This window comes from Sus scrofa, chromosome 14 (assembly GCF_054392235.1).
Source record: "Sus scrofa isolate SSC_HxYL_T2T_F1_AM1 chromosome 14, Sscrofa_HxYL_maternal_Yorkshire_Landrace_v2.0, whole genome shotgun sequence".
Lineage (NCBI taxonomy): Eukaryota > Metazoa > Chordata > Mammalia > Artiodactyla > Suidae > Sus > Sus scrofa.
The window spans coordinates 151228214-151238037 of NC_139396.1; positions in this window are offsets into that span (position 1 = coordinate 151228214).

Here is a 9824-nt window from a genome sequence, read left to right on the forward strand (position 1 = left end):
TTCAAGAATACTCAAAATATGAATATTTACCTATGTCTTGGCCATTTTTAATTAATTTTACCTACACTCAGAGCATTCTTTCAATCCATGAATTCAGATCTTTCTCCAGTTCAGGAAAGTTTTCTACTATTATATCTTTGAATATTTTTATCTTCTTCAGCAGCTACACCTGGACACATATAGCTATGTAATCTCATCTCTATATCAATTATTATCCCTCTTATCAATTTATTCTCTTTGATCTTTTCCTTTGAGCTTTGGAAGGGTTTTCTCAAGCCTGATTTCTACATGTGATAAAAATTTTCAAGAGTGTCAATTCTCTTAAATGTTCATAGTATTATTTTAGATTCTATTTTGGCATTATTTGTTTCCACAAAATTTTTCTTATCTGGACTTCCCATTGTAGCTCAGTGGGTTAAGAACCTGACTAGTACCCCTGAGGATGAGGGTTCAATCCCTGGCCTCACTCAGTGGGGTGGGGATCCAGGATTGCCATGAGCTCTGGTGTAAGTCACAGAAGCGGCTCGGATCCCGTGTTGCTGTGGCTGTGGCATAGGCCAGTGGCTGCAAGTCCAATTCAACCTCTAGCCTGGGAACTTCCATATGCCACAGGTGCAGCCCTAAAAAGAGAAAAATAAAATAAAATAATTTTTAAAAATTTTTCTTACTTTACCATCTCTTATTTCAGTCTGCCTGATTTACTAGTATCATCTCTTCTTTCATATAAATCGTTTTTTTTCCTATTCTTTTAAGGATTTGCCATCTAAACATAATTTCTTCAGATATATGGTCATCATAATTTGCCTACTGGGTATCATCATTTATGGCACAGACACTTTTTTTTTTTTGTCTTTTGTCCTTTTAGGGCCGCACCCTCAGTGTATGGAGGTTCCCAGACTAGGGATCTAAGCAGAATTGTTGCTGCGGACCACACCAGAGCCACAGCAACGACAGATCCAAGCTGCATCTGAAAACTACACCACAGCTCACTGCAATGCCAGATCCTTAACCCACTGAGTGAGGCCAGGGATCGAACCTGCAACCTCATGGTTCCTAGTCAGATTCGTTTCTGCTGCGCCACCATGGGAACTCCTATGGCATAGAAGCTTTTCATGAATCTCTGCATTTCCTGTTTTGAGGCACATCTCCCCCGGCCTGTTATTTGTCTCACACAAGTAGGGATGGTATGATATACATTCCTTCAATTTCCTCCATGGCTCCCTGAGTACTACTGTTAGAATTGTCTTAGTATGTAAGGTGGATGGTTGGATGATATTGGTTTCTAGTCCCTTTTCACCACTCATCCGTCTGTGGGGGAAGGGAGGGAATAAAGGAGCAGGCAGGGGGCTCAGAGCTGGAGCAATCCTAGCAGGAAATGAGTGGCTTTCCTCTGTCCCTGAACAGTCTGTTGCAACCATACACAGCGACCAGCTTTCTGCATCTGGTTTTCTCTGGGAGCTTCCTGGAGAGATGCTCCTTCCTGGAGCATCCGCCTACCCACTGGGGTTGCTCCTCCATTTCTGAGAGATGTTACCCTCTAGTTTCTCAGGAAGAAGAGTCAAAAGTGGAACTGTCGTGACTTCCTTCACCCTAATCCCACATTCACCACCCCCAGAGGCAAGGCCAGTTTCATGGATGTATAACATATAGAATCACACCAGGCCCTGTACTCAAAGGGCCCTATGCTTGGCCCTGCTGTTACCATTTTGAAATTCTCAGTAATTTTTGAACTAGGACCTAAATAACCATCTTTCACTGGCCCCCACAAATTTTGCAATCAGTCTTGCCCAGAAGTCATTCCTAAGGATTATGGCATAACAGCGACCCTCTACCAGACTAACCACAGACTCTCCAATCCTGGCCACGCCCTGTTCACTCCCTTACGTGGACAGTAAGGACAAAAAGGGATAGTAGCACAAATGCTGCCAAGGATGGGGGGAAGCGGGGTGCTTTGGCAGTGGGAAGCCACAAAGACATGATGGAGCAGAAACACAGCCACTGAAAGCAGAGCCAGAGTGCTACCTGCCAATGGAGCGATGGTCTATTCTCCTGCTAATTCACCTGCCTCCAAAACCCCACCAGTAACTATGATGAGCTACTTGGGGGAGTTTCTTACACTTATGACTTGGATTTAAATCCATCACTCAATTGCTCTATTCCATTTTCTACTACCTTCCCTCGATAGCATCCTACCCCAGCCTAACAGATAAGGCAGATGTCACACATCAGATCTCCAGGCTCCGGTGTTACTTACTCAGACAGCCCATTACTGAGGGAGCTCACATCCGCACCAAGACACCAGAGTCTACCTTTTCAATAACAGCCTAGTGAACAGAGGTCCTGTTAGCCTGCTGGCTGCAAAAGCTGGTTTGTATTTCTTTGCTAACATGAACCCTTTGGGCTAATACAAAAGAATATCTAACAAGCTGAATTCTGTGATGGGAAGATGGCCTCTCACTTTGAAAATAAATGTCAAATCTTTACCTCAACATTTATTTTTGGTAAATGCTGAGTCTCTGCCTTGGCATTTAAACAGCAGCAGGAGACCTTCATGGGGTGGGGGTGGGGGGCCTCCAGGATGGGCTGGAGGGAACAATTGACTTTTGTTGACTAAGAATAAGTTCAAAGTGTCCTGCTGACTACTGTATGTTCCCAGGGGTGGCGCCTGGGGAAAGAGGAGGGAGAAATGATTATCTAGCCATTTGGATTTGTTTGTACATTTGAACCGAAAAGAAGTGGCCTTCTGTGTACCTCCCTTTGTAGAAGGAGCTCCACGAGGTCATCTCATTCTCTGGGCGCTCAGAGCCTGGGTCTCCAAGGCCATCAGCACGCACGCGCCAAGGCCAAATGCACCTGCCTAAACGGCAGAACTGGAAATAGGAATCAGAGACCCGGAACGTATCGTCTGCCCAGATGGATCCCCGAGAAACGAGGTTTTTATTCATCTCTGAGGCTTCTTCACACTGTGCCATTGAAGAAACAACACGGGCAAGAAAACAAAAATGCAGCATCTAATTATTTATCCCACCCCAAATCAACGCCTTTCTTGGGTGGTTTTAAGCATTCTCTCTTCCAATAGGCAGAGACTATGCTCATGCTGCCAAGTTCAAAACTGAGCAAAGGACTGTTGAATATGCCTTATGCTCCTTCTTGACACTGCTTCTCTACCTGGACAGCAGAAGCCTGACAGCCTCCGAGACCTGTCTCAGAACGATAGAAAGATCACGTTCCTTAACTAGGACAGAAAGCCACTATTTTCATTAAAAACGAAAACAAAGCAAACGTCTCCATGTGCCACCCACTGAATCCTGGCACAATGACTTGGAACTACCTCCATCGCTCTGGGCGCTCCTACCCCAGCGCTTCCCCAATTCAGAACCCATTACTTCCCTTCAGAGAGTGGGCGTGGCTTCCTGGGCAGGTGGGTGTCACTTGCTAACCCGCAAATTCCAACTTACTGCCTGACAGATGCACAGTATATAAATCTCACAGGAGGTGCCACCCGGAGCTCCTGTCCCTGCCTGGAGCACAGAGCTGTTTGCTTTAATCTGCTGCAGGACCAAGGACCTAGCCCCCAAATGGGGTCTCAATAATTTCATCCACCAAATGGATGCCACACAGGCCATTTGGGAAGTGAATTTTTATTTTCAAAGGAACGTGTCTGGAAACTCCAAAGGCATAAGGAGGCAGGAGAGAGGGGCAAAGAGAAAGATGCTGCTTTCCCTTCCAGGAGCACCTTTCTCAGCTTCCAAAACACTAGGCTGCCCCGGAGGAGAAGATGTGGTACTAGCATCGCTCTGTGGAAATGACAGTTTGCTGAGAAACAAATCCTTGTCTGGCCCCATCCTATAGGCAGTTAGTTGGGGTTCCCGATCAATGCAGTATATAAAGTCAATTATGTGGCATTCCCGCTGTGGCTCAGAGGGTTAAGAACCCAACTAGTATCCATGAGGATGCACGTCTGATCCCTGGCCTGGCTCAGTGGGTTAAGGATCCAGTGTTTTGGTGAGCTGCAGTGTAGGTCTCAGACACGGCTCGGATCCCAAGTTGCTATGGCTGTCGTGTAGGCCTGAAGCTGCAGCTTCAATTTGACCCCTAGCCCAGGAACTTCCAAATGCTACAAGTGCCACCCTAAAAAAAGAAAAAAAAAAAAGTAAATATCTTAACCAAGAAAGAATACACTCATCAAAGGAGAAAGAACTGTCATTTACTAAAGACACTAAGTACCACACACTGGGCTTAACACGACTTCCTTTGGTCCTTCCCACTTTACAGGGGGCTCAGATAATGAGAACATGTCATTGATCAGCCCAGACACCTGACAAGCATCTGTGTCAAGACCGGAACCCAGATCTCCCATCCAAGGGCCCACCCCTTTGCTATTGCACTGTCTTCCCTGGGGGTGGTGGGGGCCTCCTCTGGTGACTAGAAGCTCCACAGCCCTGTGAGCTGGGCCATCACACGGGGCCCTTAGGAGGGCATGAACTTGGCTTAGTGCTCTGCTGTTGCCATCTTGACATTCTTAACAACAATGGTTGAATAAAGGCCTCTGCATTTTCACTTTGCACAATGCTAGCAAATGACCTAGCTGGTCCCGCTTGCAGGTAGAGTCTAACCTCACCCCCCGTCCCAACTTTTCCTGATGCACTATTTTCTCCCACCACATTAGCTGCCTCTCTGAGACCCACTTCTGTGTCTTTCCTTGTTGTCAGACATTGTTATTCATACCTGACTGGGGAAGGATAGAGAGCAGGAAACAGGCATGCACTATTCACCTGTGGGTACCACCCTACTGCATTTCATCATCATGATAACCTGGAGATGAAGTTACCATTATCCCCATTTTACAGAGGAAGAAACAGAGGCTCTGAGCAGTTAACTTACCCGTAAGTGGTGAAGGCCAAACGGACCTCTGGACTCAGATCTGACTTATTTTCCAAGTACATTATGCTTCCTTTTTCATCCTTTTCTACCACTCCAACTTACGGCAAACCTTTTCCACAAAGGACCAGATAATAAATATTTTTAAGCTTCACAGGCCATACGATCTCTGTCGCAACTCAGCTTGACCATCACAGCATGATAGTAGCTGTAGATAAAACATAAAGAATGGGTGAGGCTGTGTTCCAATGAAGCTCAGTGGACAAAATAGGCGGTGGGCTAGATTTGGCCCATGAGCTATAGCTGGCCAGCCCCTGTTTTGTATCAACTGCTATCTGAAAGCACCTCAGGACTTTCAACATGGTCTTTCCAAGATAGATGGATAGATAGACAGACAGATAGATAATTTTTTTGTCTTTTTAGGACCACACCTGCAGCATGTGGAAGTTCCCAGGCTAGGGGTCGAATTGAAGCTGCTACTGCCAGCCTACACCACAGCCACAGCGACATCAGATCCAAGCCACATCTACGACCTCCATTGCAGCTGGTGCACGGCAAGGCCAGATCCTTGAACCCCACTGAGCGAGGCCAGGGATTGAGCCAGCATCCTCATGGATATTAGTGGGAACTCTGGCCTTGCCTTTATCTCAATTCTGTACTTTGAGTCAGAAATCAGACAGGAATCAGATTTCCATTCAGCTAGTTCAACTAAAGAGATGCTAATGAAGAAATTATTGTACAGAGGGGTAGGCAGGCTAAGAGACCCAGCAAGGGACACGACCCTGTGCCAAGCACAGCCACTGGGCAGTCCTTCGCCCAGGTCACACGTGCTGTCTCATTTCAGGAGGAGAGACAGGCGGGGAGAGACACTCAGGTCTGTGCTGGAGCCGCCTCCGGTTCCAACTTCCCTGAACATGTGGGTCCACGACCACCTCTGAAGTGGAACCCCTTTCCCAGCAAACCCTCCCAAGTGGTTCTGTATACACCCTCTTCTTGATTTCTTCACCAAAGACCCTACTGCCAGCTCCAAAGCACTATCACATGCACGTTTCAATGTTACTGATTTGCCTGACAAATATTTACTCAGCCTTTGACCCTGTGAATGTAAACTTTTGTAACGATAAAGAAATCTAGAATGGAAAATCAGAGTCGCAGAAAGAAACCCACGGCTCTGAGCCGGCAAGGTCTGCACCCGTGGAAACCATCCAGCCAGGAATGAGAGGCTTCTCCTCCAGGGTAGCCCCAGCCCCCACCCCAGCCCCCCCCCCGTCCCCACCCCCTCTGCCAATCAGATCAATGCGCCCTAGATCCAATCAGATTGGCCATTATCCTTCCAGAACGGAGTCTTTCTTTTTTCCTACCCAAAGGACTGTCTGGTTCTCTCTCACCCCCTCCCCACCCATTCCGCCAAAAAAGGCAAAGACAAATGAATGGAGGAGAAAGAAAGGCCGGAAGTTTCCACCCCCTGGTTCTCTGGACTATAGCGGAGCATCCCATCTGAGTGACCCTGGCAATGATCTCGTGCAAGAAATGGCCGACCTGTCCAGACCTCCGACAGCAGAATCTCCAGGAAAATGGAGTAACGCCATTTTCTGGGTTTTAAAGAGTCATTTTCTTCTCCTTATTCTCACATCTTTCTTGTGGTGTACTCCTAAAGAACTATTTTCCTCTCATTTCCTTTATGTCCAGGCACCTCCCTGTAGACTTGTGGCTGCTACATTTGTCCCAGTTCTACCAGATTTGCTGCCAGAGAACGGCAAAGAGGAATGCAGGACGGCCCTTTGTCAGGGGATGGACATCTGTATTTACAGACTTCTTGGCATCCTCTCCTCTAAGAACTGCTCCCAGTGTTCCTTGAGGTCCCAAAGCTCTCTCATGTCAGTGCATGTGATGAGGGGTGAGGAGCTTCTCGAAGGTCATCTCTCCCCCTGGCTACCGCAATTGACTTAGGGGTAGGTGTATACCCCGAGCCAGGCCAAAAGAATTAACTCAGTTCAAAGATGTCTCTGCAACTGTAGAAAAGTGACTTGCAAACCATGCCTTATAGATTTCATCCTAAATGCAAAGGGACTTTTGCTTCTTCCTTACCAATTTGGATTCCTTTCATTTCTTTTTCTTCTCTGATTGCTGTGGCTAGGATCTGAATAAAAGTGGTGAGAGTGGGCATCCTTGTCTTGTTCCTGATCTTAAAAGAAATGCTTTCAACTTTTCACTATTGAGTATGACGTTAGCTGTGTTGAGGTCTGTTCCCTTTGTGCCCACTTTCTGGAAGGTTTTTAATCATAAATGGATGTTGAATTTTATCAAAAGCTTTTTCTGCATCTATTGAGGTGGTCACATGGTTTTTATTTTTCAATTTGTTAATGTGGTGTATCACACTGATTGATTTGCAGACATTGAAAAATCCTTGCATCCCCGGGATAAATCATTCTTGACTATAGCGTATGAGCCTTTTAACACCTTTTAACATATTGTTGGATTCAGTTTGCTAGTATTTTTTTTTTAAGATTTTTGCATCTATGTTCATCAGTGATATTGGCTTATAATTTAATTTTTTTCAATGTTTTGTCCAGTTTTAGTCTTAGGGAGAAGGGGAGAATCATAGAAGTTTAAATAAGGAAGGAGCATGACTTGTCTAGCTGTTGGGTGAAAAATAGAAGAAGCTGGGTGATGGTAGTTTAAGCTAGTGGAATGAAAGGAAATCAATAGCTTCAAGACTTACTTTGTAAGTAGAGCTACTATATGATCCTGCAAGCCCATTCCTGGATATATAACCAGAGGAAAATATAATTCAAAAAGATACATGCACCCCAATGTCCACTGCAGCACTGTTCACAATAGCCAAGACATGGAAGAAACCTAAGTGCCTACTGATAGATGAATGGATAAAAAAGATATGGTACATATATATAATGGAATATTACCCTGCCATAAAAAAGAATGAAATAATACCATTTTCAGCAATGTGAATGAAGCTAGGGATTATCATACTAAGTGAAGTAAGTCAGACAGAGAAAGATAAATATCATATGATTTTGTTTATATGTGAAATCTAAAATATGATACAAATGAACTTATTTATAGAACAGAAACAGACTCACAGACATAGAAAATGAACTTATGGTTACCAAAGAGGGAAGCGGGGGAAGGATAAATTAGGAGTTTGGGATTCAAGTTATTGTACATAAAATAGATAACCAACAAGGACCTGCTGTTTAACTCAGGGACTAAACTCAGTATCTTATAATAATCTATAATGGAAGAGAATGGAATATATATATGTGTATATATATATATATATATATATGAATCACTTTTTTGTACACCTGAAACTAATACAACATTATAAATGAACTATATTACAATAAAAAAATTGAAGATGTATTTTATAGTTCAATATCCTTCTTGCTCGCCCCATGACAGATTCATACAGAATAAAAAGCCCTTGAATCACCTTTTCACACGTTTCCTCTGATGAAAACAGCAGCAGGAGTTTCTTCAGTCTCATCCAGAAAGCAGCAGCAAGTGCTTTGAGGCAAATAGGATTTTTTTTGTTTTTTATGTTCACAGTTGTAGCATCTGCAATCTGCCCCCTTGTGGTGAAAACCGCTATTGCAGTCCTCATGCTCAAACTCTTTGGGTTCCTTCGGAAGATGGGAGGGGAAATGCTGGAGGGAGAGTTTTAGAAATCTCTCAAATTTGGATTATTATGCTTACCCGGACATGTAGGGGAAAATATACAGGGAAGCATGTTGGTTGCCTTTCTTCAGCTGATTATTCTGAAACAATAAATGTTTAGGTAATTTTATTTGTATAATTTAATATGAATCGTAGGAAGAAACTGAGTATTCTTAACTGTTATGGGTTAAATTATGTCTCCCGGAAATATATGTCACCATCTCATCCCTGATGGGTAGGCATGTGACCTTATTTGGATGCAGGGACTTTGTATAGGCAATGCAGGAGAAGGTTAAGATAAAGTCATACTGGAGTTGCGTGGATTTTAATGGAATATAAGGTGTCCTTACACGTAGAGAAGAGACTCAGAGACACACAAAGGGATAAACTTTGTGAGGTCAGAGACATGGATTGCAGTGGTGCCAAGGGTTCCAGCAGCCACCAGAAGAAGCTCAGAAAGGGACCATGGCTTGACCAAGACCTTGATCTTGGACTTCTAGCATCCACATCCGTGAGAAAAAAAATTTCTGTTGTCTTACGCCACCCAGGTGGTGGCACTTTTTGTGGCAGCCACAGAAAACTAATACACTGGGTTGTGTTTTGTTTTTAACTGAAGTAAGTTTTGAATTTTTGCCAGAACTCTGAATTTGGGTTTGGGGACGTATATTTAAGATGCTTAAAAGCACATCTTTCAGTACTTTCCAACCATGTACAAATGTAACTTTTATTTTTTACTTAAGTCTTCAGGATTATCTGGGGAGACATTTTTGAGCCTTTTTAGGCTTTGCTGCATTAAAAAAAAAAAGCTAATACATGTTTTTGACAATCAAAAAGCACATCTGTAAACACCTACATAAACACACATAATATGCACACATTCAAGCACGTATATAATTACAAAATAGTATCCTACTTATTTATTCAAATACTGGTTATTTGTGCAAAAATCCTTTTCCTATACCTCTTGGCCTCTTTAATCAAGTAGACACTCAAATCTTAATTGAAAAATGAAAATCAGAGCTCCCATCGTGGCACAGTGGAACTGAATCCAACTAGGAACCATGAGGTTTCAGGTTCAATCCCTGGCCTTGCTCAGTGGGTCAAGGATCTGGCATTACCGTGAGCTGTGGTGTAGGTTGCAGATGCAGCTTGGATCTGGCGTTGCTGTGGCTCTGGCGTAGGCCGGCAGCTGTAGGTCTGATTCAACCCCTAGCCTGGGAACCTCCATTCGTCGGGAGTGCAACCCTATAAAGACCAAAAAAAAA